The 20,148-nt window shown below is 44.8% G+C and overlaps 1 protein-coding gene across 1 annotated transcript in view; it reads right to left on the bottom strand.

Annotated features, from left to right (window-relative positions):
• Positions 1-20,148, bottom strand: part of LOC120394391 (trans-2,3-enoyl-CoA reductase-like) — a 59,138-nt gene that overhangs the window by 28,477 nt on the left and 10,513 nt on the right. The window lies entirely within an intron of this gene.

Below are 20,148 nucleotides of genomic sequence, written 5' to 3'. Positions count from 1 at the left end.
CGGGAACTAGGTTGGCAGAAGAATTGTACTGTCTATCCTGGGGGGTCAGTCAGCACAGCTGGGTCTCTCAAGGGTGTGAATTTTCCACACACCTTAGAGATGTAGTTATGCCTGGGTAAGTGTTCAGTGTAGACCAGCCCTCAGGCTATGGATATACTACAGCACCTATGCCAGCATAGCTATGTCAGCAGAGCCCCCAGTGTAGACATGGCATACAGAGAAGGAGAAGATCTGCTGCGTAGGAACCTCCACCTCCCCAACCGACATTAGCTATGCAGACAGAAATCACTTTCTGTCGGCATAGCTGCGTCTACACTTGGGATTTTGTCAGCATGTTGCTGGGTTGGTTTGTTTTTCTCACACCCCTGCCTGACACATCTATGTTGGTATATGTTTTAAGTGTAGACCAGGCCTTACTCCTGCCCCACAGCAAGGGGAAAGCCGGGAAGTCATTGGGACTCCAAGGGCTTGTCTATACTGGAAATACTGTAGCTGTGCCACTGTAGCACTTCAGAGATAACACCACTTATGCCAACAGGAGGGGTTTTCCCATTGGCACAGGTACTCCACCTCCCCGAGAGGCGGTAGCTAGGCTGCCAGGAGAAATCTCCCATTGACCTAGCTCCGTCTACACTGGGGGTTAGGCCAGTTTAACTGCAGCATTCAGTTAAGCAACAAAGTTATACCAGGCTAATTTCCTAGCATAGACAAGGGCTCAGTCACACTCCATTCTCTAGTCTCTCCATTGGGCGATGCAGCTATGCATCACCCTTTTCTCAGGGCAGTCCAGCTCATGGAAAACAGCCTTCCTTTGATATTGACACAAAGCTTTAGAGAATCCCTGCTGCGGGAATATGATGTGACCAGAACAACATGGAGCATGGATCTGATTGTCTAGCCTCTCTGGAATGAAATCCAGGATTAAAACTAGGTCGTACTAGATATTTACAGGAGATTGTAATGAGCAAATTGTAACTCAAGAGCATAACACTGCAGAAAGGAGTTTAAGGGATATAGATTCATAACTAATGGACTATTTAGCTCAGTGTTTCTCAAACTGGGGCTGCTGCTTGTGTAGGGAAAGCCCCTGGCGGGCCAGGCCTGGCAGGTTTGTTTACCTGCCCCATCCGCAGGTCCGGCCGATCGCAGCTCCCACTGGCTGCGGTTCACCGCTGCAGGCCAATGGGGGCTTTCCCTACACAAGCAGCGACCCCAGTTTGAGAAACACTGATCTAGCTTAAAGGTGGCTGTTTGCAGGGCGTTAGAACTCTAAATGTTAAATGCTTGTGGTTTAAATCAATTTAATTTTGAATAGCTTTCTCCAAATAGTGCTTGGCAATCCATCAGTGGACCCCCTCCCCCATGCATTGTTTTTGAAATCTATCTTTAGCAGAGCTTATAAATGACTGCAGCAGAGAGACTTTCCTTGAGAGCTAGTCTTTAAATTGAGATAGCTTTTATTTTGGGACATTAAAACTCTTCCCTTTTCCTCTGTTAGCTGCTATGGGACAAATTCTCTGATGGTGTCAATCCACTAATGTTCCAACTGAGCATCCTATTCTATGTGGTGGCTTTGAAAATCTCTGCTGATAAATGTAAGGCTCAATTTTCAGAAGGTTTTGCTCCATTGAATTAGGCCTGTGTACAATCCCCCTCTCTCCAAATAAGTGTTTCCCTAACTCCGGCTGTCAGTAGACAGGCAGGAAGAAGGAAAAACACTGAGTCTGTGTAAAGGACGGCACAGCTGGAGGAACTTCAAGGCTGTGCAGAGAGGCCAGTGTGACGGCTGTTCACCTCTTTCATGCCACTTCATCCCCAAGTGAACTGAGGCTGCCAGAGTTTGTGGAGTGAGTGTGCCTGGAGGGTGAGGGATCAAGGCGTCCTTAAGAAAACAGGCTCACCATGGACTTCCCAGTGCAGCACGCCCAGGTGGAAGTGAGAATGATTATAAGTGATATTACAGTGACGCCTAACAGTCTGGGGGTCCCATTGTGCTAAGTGCAGGACAAACACGTAGTAGGAGACAGTGCCTGCCAGGAAAAGCATATACACTAAATAGACAAAGGGTGGGAGAGGGGAAAGGCAGAGAGGTGAGTAGCTTGCTTGAGATCACCCAGGATGATGAGTAGGAGAGGGGAAAGGCAGAGAGAGGTGAGTAGCATGCTTGGGATCCCTGAATCCCAGCCCATTGCCTTACGGAACAGATCTCACTGCCTCTCTGCACTAGTATCCAAGGTGTGCACTAAAAAAATAAGCCGGTAATTGCCTGCACTAGGCAGCAAGCTCACAGCAGCTGTTCTGTGGGGAGTAGCCAGGGACAGAGCAGCAGTATTTGGCAACAGTTTGTGGCAACTTGGCACTGCAGCAGAAACATGCTCTCTCTTGACCCTTCGGTCAATTTCAGACTCAGGCAGGAGGAGGAGAAGCAGGCAAGCCCTGTGGATGGAGCAAGCCTGACTTTGCCCAAGCAGCAGTAATCTACAAGCTATGGGCTAGCTGATCCCATATGCCCGAGGAACAAGCCTCTCAGAGATACAGATCGCTGCATGGGGCAGCACATGGGATAAGTGCTGGGGATCACCTGCAGCATTATTATTTAGAGCTGATAAAAATACCTTCTTTTTTTTTCTGGAAAATATTCAGGTTTCTTTTTTTATTTTTGTTGAAATTTCCTTCAAAAAGTGAGTTTTTCAATAAAAAATTTAAACCAAAACCCATAAAATTTTGATTTTTGAAAACCACTGTGGACAAAAAAAAATAAAAATCAGTTTTCAAAAACTGAAAATCTTTTCCCAAGAAAATGTTTGGTGTACAATTAGTCTTTGAAAACCTGGAGAACAATCATCATTGAAAATGAATTTCTTCTGCAAAAGTTTGCCTTAAAAAAACTGGGGAAATCCCTTTTCACCTAAAAATGTTGACCTGCTCAGTAGTTAGTATTACGGTAGGGAGAGTGCTCTGCAACAAACATTCCTGTGCTGGACATACATTCTGCCGGGGACATGTATAGTGACACCTGTACAACAGTGTGTGCTGCTCTGTAGGAGTGTGGACTGCTCTCAGAAGGGACATACCCTCTTTTTCCGTCCCCACTATGAGTTTCTCATCTCATATCCCATGAGGTGGATAGCTGCCTTCTGTTTTTGTTCCCTCCCAGTATGCCACAAATCTGTCACTCCCCCACCCCCCGACTGTCCCTTTTTCTTGGTGGCATTGAAGAAGTCTATTTTTTTTTTGGCAAACCCATTATGGGCTCATCACCAGGTGCTTAGAAGCATCTTTACTCACTGGTCCATCAGAGGGGCCTCTATTTCTCCCTGTCCACACCATTGCCTATTGCCTGGTTAACCACTGGCACAATCAGATGTGTAGCCCACAACTGGTTGTGTGGGAACACTCAAATTCTATGTGCATAGAAATATAGCCTAGATGATCCCTTCTAGTCCTATCTTCCCCCCCTCCCCCGCCAGTCAACTCTTTATTTTCAAACATTTTTCAAACCACTAGTTCCTTTTTGAAAATAAAAGGCCAAACAATGCCTTGGTGCACTTATAACAAAGCCACAGGAGGGGTCAGCTGCAGGGACTGAATTTGGAAGCTCTGGATCTAAAGCCTGTACACCTTGAGCTACAAGACCACACCAGTTATCTTGGGGGAAGTTGCAGACTCATAAACGTCCACTTGTGGTCCAGCCACTAGGAGCAGACAAAGAGCCACTCTCTGCCAGCAGGTGCAACACACTTCTGAAAATGGTGCACTTGCTCAGTGCCTGATTTTCACAGGAACCAGAGCTGGGATTGGTCTCAACTGGAGTTGCTGGGCACTTAGTATGTCTGAACATCAGACGCTTAATGGGTTAGTCAGTAACTTCTGACCTGACAGCACCTACTAAAAATATCACAAAAAGTGATCTGTGATTATAGAACAATAGTAGCCCCGAGCATATTAATTCTATCAGCATTAATGGAGATTAATGACAAAGGGACACAGTGGAGGAAGCCTCATATACAGCCTGACCCCTCATTCATCCTGCATGGATCAGATTATTCCTACCTCTGATAGGTCCCTAGGGGGCTGGCTTTTATTTTATTTACCCTTTGGTAGCATTTGTACTGTGTGTCATGCCAATAAAGCCTGACTGCCCTGAATAACAATCAGGTCAGGGATTATAATCCCAAACTGCATGAGGCAGTGAGTATATTTAGGAGACATGACTGCAGAGGAGGTGAAAGGAGCTCCTTAAAGTTATTCATTGCCTGTAACCCAAATGGAATGTGGCAGAGACATGAGACAATTTATCTGACTGGTTGATGCTGCTGGATTAGAGCTTTGACATGAGCCCAGTGGGACCACCAGAGGGGATCACAGGATTTCTAATGCCAGTTAATAGCACCACATGCACTAGTTAAATCAAAAGATAAAAAGAAGATAAATTGGGGGAGGGGAGCCTGGAGCACAAAGCAGAAACATTATTTTGATGAAATAAGAAATAGCAGGAAAATCCCATACATATAAACTAGAAGCCCACAGAGTCACAAATAAGTCTTTATGAGCATATACTAGCTGATTCCTCTATATAACACTTTTGACGTGCCCTTTCTATCCTGCCATGGAACAGACCCCTAGTGTGGATCAGATTGCATTTTGGAATAGTCTAGTATTATTTCATTTATGATGAGCTGTGGGATGGGACTCCAGAGAGGCCATTTAACCTTTCCCCGCTGCTCTTACTCAGCTACGTATCATGGCTCTTTCCATGCCATGTAAGGGTAGTTTGCCAGTTCATGGATGACACTTCCATCAGTGAGAGCTGCTAATAAGGTACTGTGCGCACAGGGAGGGGAGCTGATGGGAGTGGTTGAGAAAGCACCCTTGCTAGGAGCAATGAGTTTGGGTCATTGCCTGAGGCTATGAGCAAAGCAATAGCTATGATGTATTTTAAGCATGTATGGGGCAATCATGTGGACAAAACCCCACAGCTGCAGTATATAAGTAATCTAAAAGACTGAGTTTAGTTTTTTGACAAATGAAAGACAGAGGGTGGCTGGGTGTACAATTCTGAGTCTAGGCCAAATGGATACAGTGCATACCACATAGAAAATATGATACTGAATATCTTCTATTTATATACATTATAGAGACCATTACTCTGTGTGTGTGTGTGTTGATAGTGGCTGGGATTTCTAAGGAACCTAAGAGAGTTAGGCACTCAACACCCACAGGCACCCAAATCCTACAGCACTGAATGCCTAACTCCCTTAAACTCCTTAGAAAAATCCCATCTCCAAGTACTACTGTGTTAAATCTTAATATGCAGCATTAGCTTCTGGGCCAATTTCTACCCCCACTTATACTTCTGCTACCTCAGGAAAGTCAGCAGGGAACCTTTTTGGCAATATCTTCAAATGATCTCTATTTTTGGCCTTTTATCTCAACTGTTGTTAAGGGTTTTGGAGGCAGGTTTGCAGTGGACAGTAAAGTCCTGCAATACTAGCTGGATAGTCAAACAACTTTTTGTTCCCAACTCCTGAACATCTCCCCAAATCCGCAGAGCTATGTTTTAATTCCTGCAGACAGGGTCTGCCCAGACCAGTATTTCTTGGCCTGGGGTTACAGTGACAGCGAAGCAGCATTTCTAGCTATTTAAGGCTGCATCCAGGCTTGTGCTGCAAGTGTCTGAGGTGGAGCAGCCGTCCGAGGAGGAATCCTGCCGGACTCAGTCAGAACTGCCCCGCAGAATCACTGGAGGAGTGAACAGCGAAACGGGTGCAGCTCCCACCCTGTACCAGGCTTGCTCTGCTGGCTATGGCAGAAGAGAGGGAAGGCCTCAGTCCCAGGTTCTCTCTCCCCAGTCCTGGGATGCTGGATGCCACTAGCCCTCCCCATTCCTTGCAGAGGACTAAGGCTCTCTGCCACTTCAGTAGGACACATACCTGCCAGCCCCTGAAAAAAAACCAAGTGATTCCAAATCAGTGCACAGTCATTCTAGCTTTGTCTATATTCAGGCACAACCCAGGTGACACATGTGCATATCCATCTGCAACTTAACTCCAACATGGACAGAGAATGACTGGCAGTTATGGGGCACTGGGTGTATTTGTGGGCCAGATTTAAAAAAGAATTCAGCATCCATCAGCTCCCCTGTAGGCACCTAAATGAAGTGGCCTTTTTGAAAACCTGGTTATTTAGAACAGTGAGTAGCACATCCATGGAACTTTTCATCTAGAAGTCTCAAAGGCGGGTTATCTCCATTTCACAAACTGAGGCAAAAAGAGGTTAATCTGCTTACCTGAGGTCACCAGAAGGCGAACCCAAATCTTCCAAGTCCCAGTCCAGTACATTATCCACTAGGCAACACTGCCTCTCTTATTTAGGTACCTAAATGGAAGGTGCTTGAGTGCTAAGGTCTTTTGGAAATCTGGCTCATCTGGTGCTGAGCATTTTGAGAAATGGCCATAGTTAAACCTAAAATATAGATCAGTTCTTCAGTACATAACTTCTTCGGCTAAATTCCTACCTAGCCTGCCCTTGAACAGTCCAGCTCTTTCTGAACTGTATAAAATGGACTCCATGGATCTGGGATAAAAGACACAAGAGCACATTTTTGAGGATCTAAAGAATCTATTAACCACATCCCTAATACTAGCATTTTACGACGCTCCCAAACCGACAGTCAATTCAGCCCATGCCAGAGCAGTGGTCTCGATGTGACTCTACTCCAGTTACACAGAGATGATTAGAAACTGGTAGCTTGCTGTTCCAAATGGCTTTCAAACTCTGCAGCCAGAACGCAGAAAGGATGTTTGGGCAGAGCGTGGGAGAGAGTGACAGTTTATTTGCAGCCTCTTGTTAATTTCAAATTTGTGGACGGTCACAAGCCACTGTTAATAAATAGTACATGCACCCTCGCATGCCCAACCACTTCTTTAGCCTCATGGCATTCCTCTGCTACAATACAAAGAATCACGAGCGTTCACAGTAATCCAACAATCTTCTGATCAGTGAACATGTTGTGCAAAATCCATTGCTGTTCTGCTGCATAAATCAGAAGTCACACAGCATTCCTTAGGTCTAACATTCTACGTTCGACATGGATTTTGTATAGAATTAACAGTAACAAGAATCTAATCCACCACAATTAGACAAAAATGGAAAATATTGTGGTGCATACAGCTTGTTAGAGTTAAGAATGTGTTCACGAGTACGAGAATGGGATTTTCCAAGAATGAATTCAACGGGATTTGGGTCCCTTAGGTGACTGGGGATTCCCAGCCAGAAATACTATTTATATAATTGTTACACATGCCCATGCCTCTGGGTAGATCGTGGGCAGCTGGGATTAGCTATGGGACCCCTGCTTCTAAAAGCACAAACCTCTCCTGAGTGCCATATTCAATGTGTTCCATAAAGATGTTTGCCATTGTGTTATATAGATTAAATTATCCTGTCCTACTAACCTAAAACTCTCATTGAGACCTCCCATATATCTCAAGGGAATGAGTGGGGTCAGGACCTGGACCTGGACTGGGCAGCCTTCTAAGAGTCACCAGCTAATGTGTCTGGCAACTCCACATTCCACTGTTCAAAAGTTGTATGAAGTTTGTTGAGCAAGGCCCAGTTAGTCCTCATTCAGAAGAGCCCAGAAGAGACCTTTAAAGTGGGATTAGCAACAAGTCGCAGCATTGGCCTACCTCTGTTACCAATGATATGAATAGTAAAACTATCAACATCGACAGGAGCCAGAGGTACACCAGCACTGAACATTTTTTGGAAATCCATCTCGCTGAGCCACAGTTCCTACAAAATGATCCAAATATAGACAGGTCAGATGGCCAGAGTCTATCAGCCTTCCTCAAAGTGAGGAGCACCCCACCTTCCCAGTATTCTCATTGGTTTCAGTCAGGTAACACACTGCTCTGAGTCAGGGGAATAGAAATCAGCACTTAGCAATTAGGAAAATGACTTGGCTACTTCAGTTACTTGGAATTCTGTCTACACTGTCTATGCCGTTACAACAATAACAACCCACAGGGGAAGGCCTATAATACGTATGGACCCATTCTTCCACATGTGCTATGCTCAACTGAACATAAAACGTTCACCTCTCCTAAAATTCACTAGGCTCCCAGCTGCCTTCCTGGAGAACTGACATTCTGGCAAGGTTAGTCATATGCTTGTGGCTTTGCTCCTGAGACAGAGAGAGAAACAATCATAGCATTCTACTTGCCCTTATTAGCAGTGGCATCTGATGAATTATGATCAGCCAGTTGGCCAATTTCAACAGCAGGAAGGTCCCTGCTTCCCTTATCAGTAGATTTCACTGGAGCCGCTGGGCACTAACAAAGGGCCGAGAATATATGTGGGCCAAAGAAAGGCCTAAACATTATAACATGGCACAGTGTCAGGCAAACTCAATCTGTTCCTTGCTGATAGCTCTGGAAGTTGAAAACTATTTGACTTAATTAACTAAAGAACAAAACCAACCATGTGTGTACAGCAAAAGGCTACAACATTTTCAGAGTTCACAGTGTTGACACGCATTAGTTCATGGCTTGTGCAGTTGCGCCAAGGTAAAGCAACATGCATTATACGTAACATTATGCATTGACTCAGAAATCTCAGCCATGAACCAAGTGCCTGTTTAGATCTGAGGTCACTTGTGTTTCGAAATTATAGTCAGAAAAGTGACTGTAAAAAACCCACCTTCTTGTTCAGTATATCTACTTCCTGGGACCGGATTCCCAAGTGATGTAAATGGGTGTAATAAATCAGAAAGCTTTGTCAAAATGTGGCTTTATGATACCTTCATGTGTTAGTCAGTGTTAAGACAATTGTATACTAAGGACATTGAGCATGCAGAACTAGTTAATAAAATGTATGTTCTTTTGCAATTGTCACTACTGCAGAGTTTTAAATTTACCCCAGAATTCCTTGGTGGTGCATTACAGAAATCAGAGGGCCTTGCCACATAATTGTAGTCAAATTGGCCACAGAATCCACAGGCCTAGGCTCATATATGATCCACTCTTCCAGTCATCCACTGGCATATCCTCCCAACCATCAGCTCACCTATTCTATCTGGAACTCAATTTTTCTCCCATTCATTGATCCTATCAGCATCTCATTTCCTGCTCTCTCTCCTCTTTACACTGATCACACAAATTTGCTGGGACTCCTATTCCCCCATTACTTCCCCATACTCTGTGCACTTCATTTATCTTGCCTCTTACCAAATGATGGTCTCTGGACTGCAGTATTGTATACCAGCCCATTCCCTGGCCTCTTTCACAATCTCACATTGAGTCCAAGCCAAATAATTTGCTTTCTCTATGGCAAAGATTCTCAACCTGTGGAGTTCCCAAACATCTTCCTATATGGCCACATTGGGAGAGGTCTGGACTAGAGAGGAGGAGATGGTCCTGTTATGGAAAAGGTTGAGAATCACTGCTCTTTGGGGATTTGGCAACTTCCTCTCACAATACATTGAAACAAAAGGGCTTGGAGACTGATTCTCTTCTTACATACCCCAATTTCATTACACAGACTTCATAGAATCATAGATATGTCGGGCTAGAAGGGACCTCCAGAAGTCATCAAGTCCAGCCCCCTGTACTGTGGCAGGACCAAGTCAACCTAGGCCACCCCTGACAGGTGTTTGTCCAACTTGTCCTCAAAAGCTTCCAATTATGAGAAATCCACAACCTCCCTTGGAAGCCTATTCCAGAGCTTAACTACCCAGAGAGTTAGAAAGTTAAAAAGGTAACATCTGAGTCTCCCTTGCTCCAGATTAAGCCCATAACTTCTTGTCCTACCCTCAGTGGACATGGAAAACAATTGATCACTGTCTGCTTTATAATAGTCCTTAACATATTGGAAGACTGTTATCAGGTCCCCCGTCACTCTTCTTTTCTCAAGACTAAACATGCCCAGTTTTTTTAACTTTTCCTCCTAAGTCAAGTTTTCTAAATCTCTTATCATTTTTGTTGCTCTCCTCAAGACTCTCTCTAATTTCTCCACATCTTTCCTAAATTGTGGTGCTCAGAATTGGACACAGTACTCCAGCTGAGGCTTCACCAGTGCTGAGTGGAGCCGGACAGATACCTGCTGTATCTTCCATACAACACTAGTGTTAATGTATCGCAGAATCATATTAGCCTTTTGTGCAGCTTCAGTGCATGGACGACTCATAATGTGTGCGTGGTCCATTATAACCCCCAGATCCTTTCCAGCAGTACTACCGCCTATGCAGTCATTCCCCATTTTGTAGTCGTACATTTGATTTTTCCTTCCTAAGTGAAGTACTTTTCACATGTCTTTATTCAATGGCATTACTCCCCGTTTACACCAGTGTACCACCACTCACCTGGATGGGTTGTTGTTGGCAGGACGGACTGAACCTGGGAACTCAGGATCATGAAACACAAGCCTGCTTGAGCTAAATAACCCCACCCCATTAATCAAGGCTGGAGCAGACTCCTCAACCTAGCCATCACTAGCAGGCGAGAGTGCATGTTCAGCAGGAGAAGAACCAGGTGACTTGTCTCTTCCGCTCTGAGGGAACAGGAATACCCGATCCTTTCTATAAACCATGTCCTCTCCTCCTGCACGGTGTTGCATTACCCAGACATGAATAGGGGCAGGGGAGGGATAGCATTACAGCTATTATACTTTGTTATTTTGTAACCATTTAATGTTTCTGTCTCAGTTTCCCATGTCTCTACATTGGGAATAACATTACTTATCTGCCCCAAAGGCATGTGGTGTAGATTGATTAGTTTGGAAAGCATGTTTAAGACAAAAAGTGCTATCATCCTCATTATGTTTCCATTATTTATTAGGGACTGTAGATGTTTTTTTCCCCCAAAGTAAAAATTAAAAAAAAATACATTTCTTTGACCAAACTGAATAATGTTTCCATTATTTGAGACTGTAGGTTTCTTTGTTTCTTTGACCCAAAAATGTTTCTTTGACCAAACTGAAATTTTTTGGTATTTTTTTTCCATTTTTTGGTAAAAATGTTTTTTTGTTTTTTTTTCTTTGTTTTCAGATGCTGAACATTTTTTATTGAAAACAAAAACAATTTTCAAAAATGGAAAAAAAATGCATTTCAGTGTTCTATCAAAAATGTTTTTTTATGGGAAATAATCAAAATAATTTAATTCCCATCTAAAATAATTCCCATTTTCAACCAACAGTATTATTTATAATTATAGACATCCATTGTAGTGTGCAGTAGTAAGTCAAGTTAGAGAATGAAAGTCTTCCTGCTCTTAAAACAGTGTAACTGATTATTACTAATTACTTGCATTGCAGTGATATCTAGGAACTTCAGTCTTGGTCCAGGACTCTATTGTGCAGGGCACAGCACAAATACAGAACAAAAAAGCAACCCCTGCCCCCAAGAGTTTATAATCTAAATCATTACAATCTAAAGGCATTGACATGGGAACACTCAGAGAGATTAATCTGAATTAACTTTAAAGTGGATTAATTAAATCACATGGAACCCCTGCATGGATGCTCTTATTCAGAATTAAATTGGACTTAATCTAATTTATTTTAATTAAAAAGTGAATTAATCTAAACCAAATGAAATCCACTTTATTTCAGAATAAAAGCATACACCTAGAAGTTTAACAGAGTTTCAGTAATCCACTTAAAATTCACACCTTTAGTTAATTCAAATTAACTTTCCTGAGTGACATGTATAGACAAACCCTAAATAAGTGTGCCAGTCCTGCTGTTAAACCAAACATTTTAAATGCCCCCAAACAGCAAGGTACTTAAGAAATTGCCTAACTTTAGGTATATGCATAATCTCTTTGAAGTCAATGGCACTCATGTTCTTAAAGTTAGGCACATGTTTAAATACATTGCTGAATGGAAGCCTAAATGAAGTTGTGTCTTCAGGTTTTAACACCCTTATTAAATTGGCAGACTTAAACCTCAAATTAATAAAGCTTCATTCTCACCTCTTTGAGTTGGCTTTTATCATATTTTCTTCACCTCTGACTATGAGGATAATGATGGTGCCTGACACTTTTAGTGGCTAGATAACAGAACTAGCTAAACCTGATTGTGTAATCACTGCCCAAATAAAGAGAGTTTTAACAAAAACCTGAATTAGATAGACAGAGGAGTGGCTCAAGGCTGATTTACACTCCTCTGTCTTGTGTATTGTTATCTGTCAGACAGACAACAAGGCAATATATAAAAGGGGTCTCTGCCATCTAGATTAGGCCCAAAATTAGTCATAGATTAAACAAAACCCCAACACCCCATTAATGAGGAATTCAAACTCATCAAGGTAGCATTTTTTCAGGAGCCATATAAAAATGATCTGTGAACTCAGCTCCCTTAGCATCTCTGAAGCAGCAAACTAACCATTTCTACTCCCAGTACTTAGCTAAAACAACCAACAGTGCTTGCATAGAAGGACATTACACGTTTGTGCTAATTTTAGTTCCATAAGAAACCAGGAGGGAAAGAGACTAGAGATGGAATTTCCTGTAAGAAAAAGCCATTTTGATTTTACAAAATTGTATCAATTATGAAGACATTTTATTTCAGAAAAATGTTGAAAAAAGTTTTGAAAATATTATTTTGACATTTTTAGAATAAAAAGTTTTGATTTTTGTTTCAAAACTTGCATATATACAAAATTAAAAATAAAACAACGGTTGACATTGGAATAAAATGTTTTGATTCACAGATTCTAAGACAAGAAAAGACCATTGTGACCATCTAGTCCTGTGGCTCTCAAACTTTTCAACTGGTGACCTCTTTCACATAGCAAGCCTCTGAGTGCGACCCCCCCCTTATGAATTAAAAACACTTTTTTATATATTTAACACTACTATAAATGCTCGAGGCAAAGCAGGGTTTGGGGTGGAAGCTGACAGCTCATGACCCCCCAAGTAATAACCTCATGACCCCCAGTTTGAGAATCCCTGATCTAGGGTACGTCTGCACTACGGGATTATTCTGATTTTACATAAACCGGTTTAGTAAAACAGATTGTATAAAATCGAGTGCATGCGGCCACAATAAGCACATTAATTCGGCGGTGTGCGTCCACGGTCCGAGGCTAGCATCGATTTCTGGAGCGTTGCACTGTGAGTAGCTATTCCGTAGCTATCCCATAGTTCCCGCAGTCTCCCCCACCCCTTGGAATTCTGGGTTGAGATCCCAGTGCCTGATGGGGCAAAAATCATTGTCGCGGGTGGTTCTGGGTAAATGTCGTCAGTCACTCCTTCCTCTGGGAAAGCAACGGCAGACAATCATTTTGCGCCCTTTTTCCCTGGATTGCCCTGGCAGACGCCATAGCATGGCAACCATGGAGCCTGTTTTGCCTTTTGTCACTGTCACCGTATGTGTACTAGATGCCGCTGACAGAGGCGATTCAGCAGCGCTACACAGCAGCATTCATTTGCTTTTGCATGATAGCAGAGATGGTTATCAGCCGTTCTGTACCATCTGCTTCCATTGTAAATTGACAATGAGATGATGGTTACCAGTCCTTCTGTACTGTACTCTATGCTGCTATCATAGGTGCCCCTTGCTGAGGTCGGCCGGGGGCACAAAAGACAAAAATGGGAATGACTCCCCGAGTCAATCCCTCCTTTATGGTATCTAAAAATAGAATCAGTCCTGCCTAGAGTATGGGGCAAGTGTACTAGAGAAACAGTGTATCAGAGAACCAGAGAGCACAGCCGCTCCATGTCAGATCCCGCAGAAATGATGAGCTGCATGCCATTCACAGGGGGTGCCCCTGCAACAACCCCACCTGTTGCTTCCCTCCTCCCCCAGCCTTCCTGGGCTACCATTGCAGTGTCCCCCCATTTGTGTGATGAAGTAATAAAGAATGCAGGAATAAGACTTGTTAGTGAGATAAAATGAGGGGAAGGCAGCCTCCAGCTGCTATGGTAGTCCAGGCAGAACAGAATCTGTTCTTTACACATGAAGGGCGGGGGCTGATGGAGCTCAGCCCCCTGTTGCTATGATGAAGACAGTTACCAGCCGTTCTGTACTATCTACTGGGAATGACCAGGAGTTTTTTACCCAGGTGCCCCCGGCCGACCTCAACTGAAGCCAGCCAGGAGCACTCACGGGCTGATGATGAGGATGGATACCAGTCCTTCTGCACTGCACCATCTGCCACAAGGCTGATGATGATGACAGATATCAGTCATACTGCACCATCTGCCACCAGGGAGTGGGAAAGAGGATACTACAATTCACTGCCGCAGCATTCAGTAGACATAGGGTGACATTTAAAAGAGTCAAGAGACGATTTTTTTTCCCTTTTACTTCTGGGGTGGGTGGGGAGGGGTAAATTGACGAGCTATGCCCTGAACCACCCCGGACAATGTGTTTGACCCTACAGGCACTGGGAGCTCAGCCAAGAATGCAAATGCTTTTCGGAGACTGCAGGAACTGTGGGATAGCTTGAGTCCTCAGTCCCCCCTCCCTCCCTCCATGAGTGTCCATTTGATTCTTTGGCTTTCCGTTACGTTTGTCATGCAGCAGTGTGCTGAGTCCCTGCTGTGGCCTCTGTCTGGAGATTTTTTAAAAATGCTTTGGAATTTCGTCTTCTGTAACAGAGCTCTGATAGAACAGATTTGTCTGCCCATACAGCGATCACATCCGTACGGTCCATGCTGGAGCTCTTTTTGGATTTGGGACTGCATCGCCACCCATGCTGATCGGAGCTCCACGCTGGGCAAACAGGAAATGATATTCAAAAGTTCGCGGGGCTTTTCCTGTCTACCTGGCCACTTCATCCGAGTTCAGATTGCTGTCCAGAGCGGTCACAGTGGTGCACTGTGGGATACCGGCCGGAGGCCAATACCGTCGATTTGCGGCCACACTAGCCCTAATCCGATATGGTAATACCGATATTAGCGCTACTCCTCTCGTCGGGGAGGAGTACAGAAACCGGTTTAAAGAGCCCTTTATATCGATATAAAGGGCCTCTTAGTGTGGACGGGTGCAGCGTTAAATCGGTTTAACGCTCCTAAAATCGGTTTAAACGCGTACTGTAGACCAGGCCCTAGTCTGTCCTCCTGCTTAACACAGGGCAAAGAACTTCTCAAAAATAGTTCATAGACCAGCGCCTTTACGGGGAAAAAAATCCAATAATTGACCTGAACCAATTTTTTCCCCAGAATTTAATTTTGTTAAAAAAAAAGTGATTTTTTTCTAAACAACTCCAGATAAACAAATCTCAAACTGTTTTGAGGGATAAATAATCCATTTTCTGACCAACTCAGCAGGCAAATTTACAAAAAGCTCTATGGAGCTCAACAGCTTCTCTCTCCCTCACCAACAGAAGTTGGTCTAGTAAATATTGCCTCATCCACCCAGCACTAGAAGAGACTGCTGGAAGAGAACAGTTTTCCCCCCCAATATTTCTTAAAGGAATATTACTGTATAAACTGGGAGAACAAATCATTAATTTTATATTATTTACATACACTGGTTACACTTTAAAAGTTCTTTCTGGTATGCAAAATTCTCCTGGTCTGATAATTATTCACTTTTACCCATGATGGGGAATTGCTTTGGAACTGCTTCCAAATCAAACAGAAGAAACCTCTTAAGAGTAGCTGTATAGTGATCAAAAGTATGTTAGTTGCTTGGAAGACACATAGGGCCAACTTCTGAAAGAGCTCAGTTCCCATTTAGGCATCTAAATCAGCTGGCCAGATTTCCAGCACCCGTTGAGACTGGATTGTGGGGAAGAACTGTTCTCAGTGGGAATGTTAGTTCTTGAGTACTGGTTGCAGGGTGCTGCAGGGGAAGCCCTAATCAGCTCCTGCCACTCCAGCCCCAATCAGAGGAAATGGGTAGAGGCTGGTCACTAGCTAGGACTGGCCTGGAAACTGGCCACACCTGCCCACCTCATTAACAGGGGCTAAAAGCTTGGAAGGAAGTGAGCCCAGGGGGATGGAGACCAGGAGGGGGAGAGTAGGCACAGAAGGAGTTGGGAGCCTGGTGCTATTGAGGCCTGTGCTTGGCCGAACCTGTAAATAATCTGTAAATAGTTGGAGCTTGGTGGTGGTGACTGGACACAGGAATGAAGAGCATGGGTGTTGCACCAGCTAGAAATGGTCCTGACTCATTGGGGAGCGGGGTGAGGAGGCTGAACCCAGTGAGACCCCGTCATAGTACTTCATGTGACAAAGCACTTAGGAGTTGACAAAGCACTTAGGAGTTTAAGCTCCATTTACTTTTGATGAGATTTAGGGTCCTAAGTGTCTTTGTCATTTTTTAAAATGACACTTAGGCTCTTAAACCACTTGGGGTTAGATTCAAAAACTGGCTTAGGAGTTGCAACCACTAACTTTTAGGTGCCCTGTGGCCAAGTGGAATTTTCAGCTCCAAGTTAGGTGCCCAGGCTCCCATACCACGCATGGGGAGATTCAGGTGCCTAGAGAGAGAGATGCTCAGAAGCCAAGAAGCTGAGTGGAGATCTGCCTAAGCTCACAAGGCCTGACATGCAGAGGGAAGAGATGGGATTTAGGGCCCAGATTCACAAAGGTGCCTAACTCCCATGGATCTGGCCCTCTAGATGACTGATGGTCTGAAGGGAGATGCCAATCTCAGCTTGGGATTCTCAACCATGAACTCTCTCCAGGAGCTGTGCCCAACCAAGCCAGCCCTTTGTCAGGAAAAACCAGCATAGGGGGCCAACCCACTGCAGAATACCCAGAAGCCTGGTGGCCAGTGCAGTCAGGTGCTCAAATCCCTACTCTACCTCATTTGGCTATAATCATTAATAACCATAAACCTTAAATAAATAAAAGTTTTAAATGCCTTTTATTGTACAATACAATAGTTTATACACTGTAACTATATTGTTATAGAATAACCCTACGATAAAAGTTCTGAATATTTAAACTAATGGCACAGCGAGGAAGAATATTCCTCCTGCTGAGAACTGAGACAGTTTAGTATATGGAACACAATGTGGTAAGATGAATATTGAGAAACCCATGGAGAGGACTTTCTACACGTGGATTAAATAGTAAAAGATGCTACCGCCTGTGGTACTGATGCCTCGCTATAAATTCATTATTAACAATGGGAAATTAAGCTTTGGTTATGCTACTGTTTTAGGTGACATAAACCACTGGGAAGGAAGAGATTAAACACGGTTATTGCAGATTATTTAGTTGTAACAAACATGAAACAGCACCAGAAGCACTTTTCACTTTGCAGGGAGGTTCTACAATTCCTCCCCATGAGTGGGATACTTGAAAAAGAAAGGGGGCCAGATCCTTATCTGGTGTAAATCAGCATCACTCTATGGAAGTCAATGGGCCATATATGGTAAATTGAATTAACTCCACTGAAGTCAACACTAGGGTTGTAAACCCTCCACGATTGGCCTGGAGTCTCCCAGAATCAGCATCGATCTCCCGGTGACTATTGAAAGCAATCTGGGAGATTTTAATAGGATATTTTAAGAAAATGACATTACGTCGTGTTGCAGGGGAAAAATTTCCCAGAATAGCTTCAGTCAGAGTTGGCAACCCTAGTCAACACACTTATGCTGATTTACACCAGTTGAGGATCTGGCTGAAGTGGTGGGACTAGACACTCAAAGGGAAGGGCATACTGGGCAGATGCTCCTGCGATTCTGAGCTCAAACTCCAAGAAATCACCTTTCAGGGTGTTGCCTTCAGCCCTCCAGGGTAAGCAGAGATCTATGTGGCATTCATCCAGCAGGACAGCTACAAATGCCTACAGGGGAGAGCCTAGAGGGCTAGGACTGTGAGACCATCACAAGCTGCAGGGAAGAGATGTGCCATTTTGCAGCTCTGACCCGGAAGCTGCCCTGGACCAGGCCAAAGTCGGGCAGTAACGAGCCTTTTGCCAGTGTGTCTGCAAAGCCCTAGTTCATTGCTGGGGCACAGTAAAAATGGGTCCGTTCTGTAAGTGATTTGCAGTAATGCGCAGTGATTGCTACCTACCCGGATTACTGAGGAGCAGATCATATCCCTGCTCCATTACACCTTATGCAGCAGTGCAGGGGAGGCCCTGAGGAGCCACTACACATGCACAGCTTGTCGGGGTATGTCTTCACTACAGAGTGAGCCCAGCGAGAGCCCACATGTCACCCCTAATTCTCCCATCTCTTCACACAGGAAAATCTCGCACCCAGGCTGTGGGGTGCATTAAGCCCGAGCTAACAGGGAGAGCTGGGGGTGTAGGCTTGAGCTGGAATTCCACTTCATGGGCTGGCAACATGCCTACTTTGCGGTGAGAATGCACGCGAATCAAGCGTCGGTACTGTTAGTCCTCCAGTGCTATCCCACAATTCCACCCAGGTTGTAGATTCCTGTCTAACTGTGCCCTGTTTCTGCACTGTGTCTTAACCCAACCATTGCCGGCTCAAAGGCTGTGGAACTGCAGCATGCAGAGATGCCATCCAAGAAATCGTCCTGCCAGCATACGGTCAACCCCACCCCCTGAGGAAGCTGTGATGTGAAGATCCACTTCTAAGCGTGGTGGACAGGAAAGAAATGGAGAGGTAGAGAAGTCAGTCAAGCACGCTACGGCCCACTTGGTGGTTTGCAAACTGAGTTCCTGGATGACATGCTCATTAAAAGCTCTTGCTGCCAAATGCTGTTTGCTTTCGCCTTCAGAACTATCTGCATAAACAATAAGTAACCCCACTTGGAGATTATATTCATGAAGCATTGTCCCCTGTCCCTGCCACAGAGAGCAGCTCCCTGCGACGTGAGAGAGAGCACCCTGTGAATGAATTAACAGAGCAGCCCACTTTAATGCACTGCTAAGAACCATAGATATACCCCCAGAACTCCATCCCAGCACATGGGCTAGTACAGAACCGTGGATGCAGTTACATGGGTCAGGCACAGGTAGCACTTTGCAACGGGGATGCTCCACGTGTACGATGCTAGCCCAGGCTTGGCAACAAGACTTACCCTGCAAGGACTAGCCGAAATGGCAGCCCGTGTATTTCAGGGAGCACAGGGGCTAGTATCTGGTTGGGAGCAACTCACTGGAAAGAGGGCAGAGAGTGGGTGGAGACAGCCAGAGCTCAGCCCTCTTTCACTCTGTGCACTAGCCTGAGGAGCTGTACAGCCGGGGGGGGGAGGAGGGGAGGAGGGAGTGTGTTGCGTCCCTGGAGGAGGCGTCATAGATTAATTTCCCACAGTGCAAGTGAGCAGCTTTAAGAGACATCTTACTTCTCTCAGGTGGGAATCTTCCCAGTGCTCTCCTGCCCTGTGGCAGGGCTGTGGCTACATGCAAGTTAGCTGCAAATTAGCTTCCCCTATTGATTCTGACCAACAAATTGAAATGTTACGGGCCAGATTCTCACAGCCTTCCTCGCCATGGGCTAGACTTGGCCCTGGCCATGCTCAAGGCGAGCAGGACAGTCACATTCCCCTGCTTTCCCGGTCCCTGGCTCGACCCACTTGGATCTTCGGCTTGGTGCAGAGTGGAGGCCCTGCCTTCTTGTTGCACGCCCCTCCCCAGAAGGGGGCTGGGAGAGGGTCAAGAGTAGTTGCCTCGGCACACGGGCAGAGGAAGCTGTTCCCTTGTAAGACATGCAGTCATTCACTCCCTCCTGTCCGAGAGGCGGGTGGCTCCTGGAGTCACAATTCCCTCCCAGGGCTGCCTCTGGGAAGCAGCAGTTCCACACTGCCCCTCGTGCAGTATGGCTCCACCTAGCCCATTGAAAAGGGCTTTAATTCTGACTCTCTGACTGCTAAGGAGTCCAATATTCAGTATGGGGAAGGCTGGGAGAATCCGGTCCTTCCTCCTCAATGGCCATTAAAAACTAATTCCAATGCAACATTAAAAGAAGTGTAAGTAATTTACAGAGAGTGTTAATTGCTATGAACCACTACATACTTCCTCTTATTGCTTTCAGAAACCAAGCAACTCTAAATAACGTATGTTTCCGCATGCAAAAACCGGGAATTCCCTTTCCCTCCCCAAAAAGCTGTTTGCTGATGGGTTTAGGGCTCCCAAAAATCACATTTGAGACCTTACAGAAAAGCCACAGGGTATGGCAGCATGGTGGAGTAGACGGAGCACTGGATTGAGTGCAGGAGACCTGGGTTCTAATCCCACCTCTTCACCAACATGATGTATATCTCCATTTCCTCT

Source organism: Mauremys reevesii, unplaced genomic scaffold (assembly GCF_016161935.1).
Source record: "Mauremys reevesii isolate NIE-2019 unplaced genomic scaffold, ASM1616193v1 Contig55, whole genome shotgun sequence".
Lineage (NCBI taxonomy): Eukaryota > Metazoa > Chordata > Testudines > Geoemydidae > Mauremys > Mauremys reevesii.
This window is presented reverse-complemented; position numbering and strand designations above follow the sequence as displayed.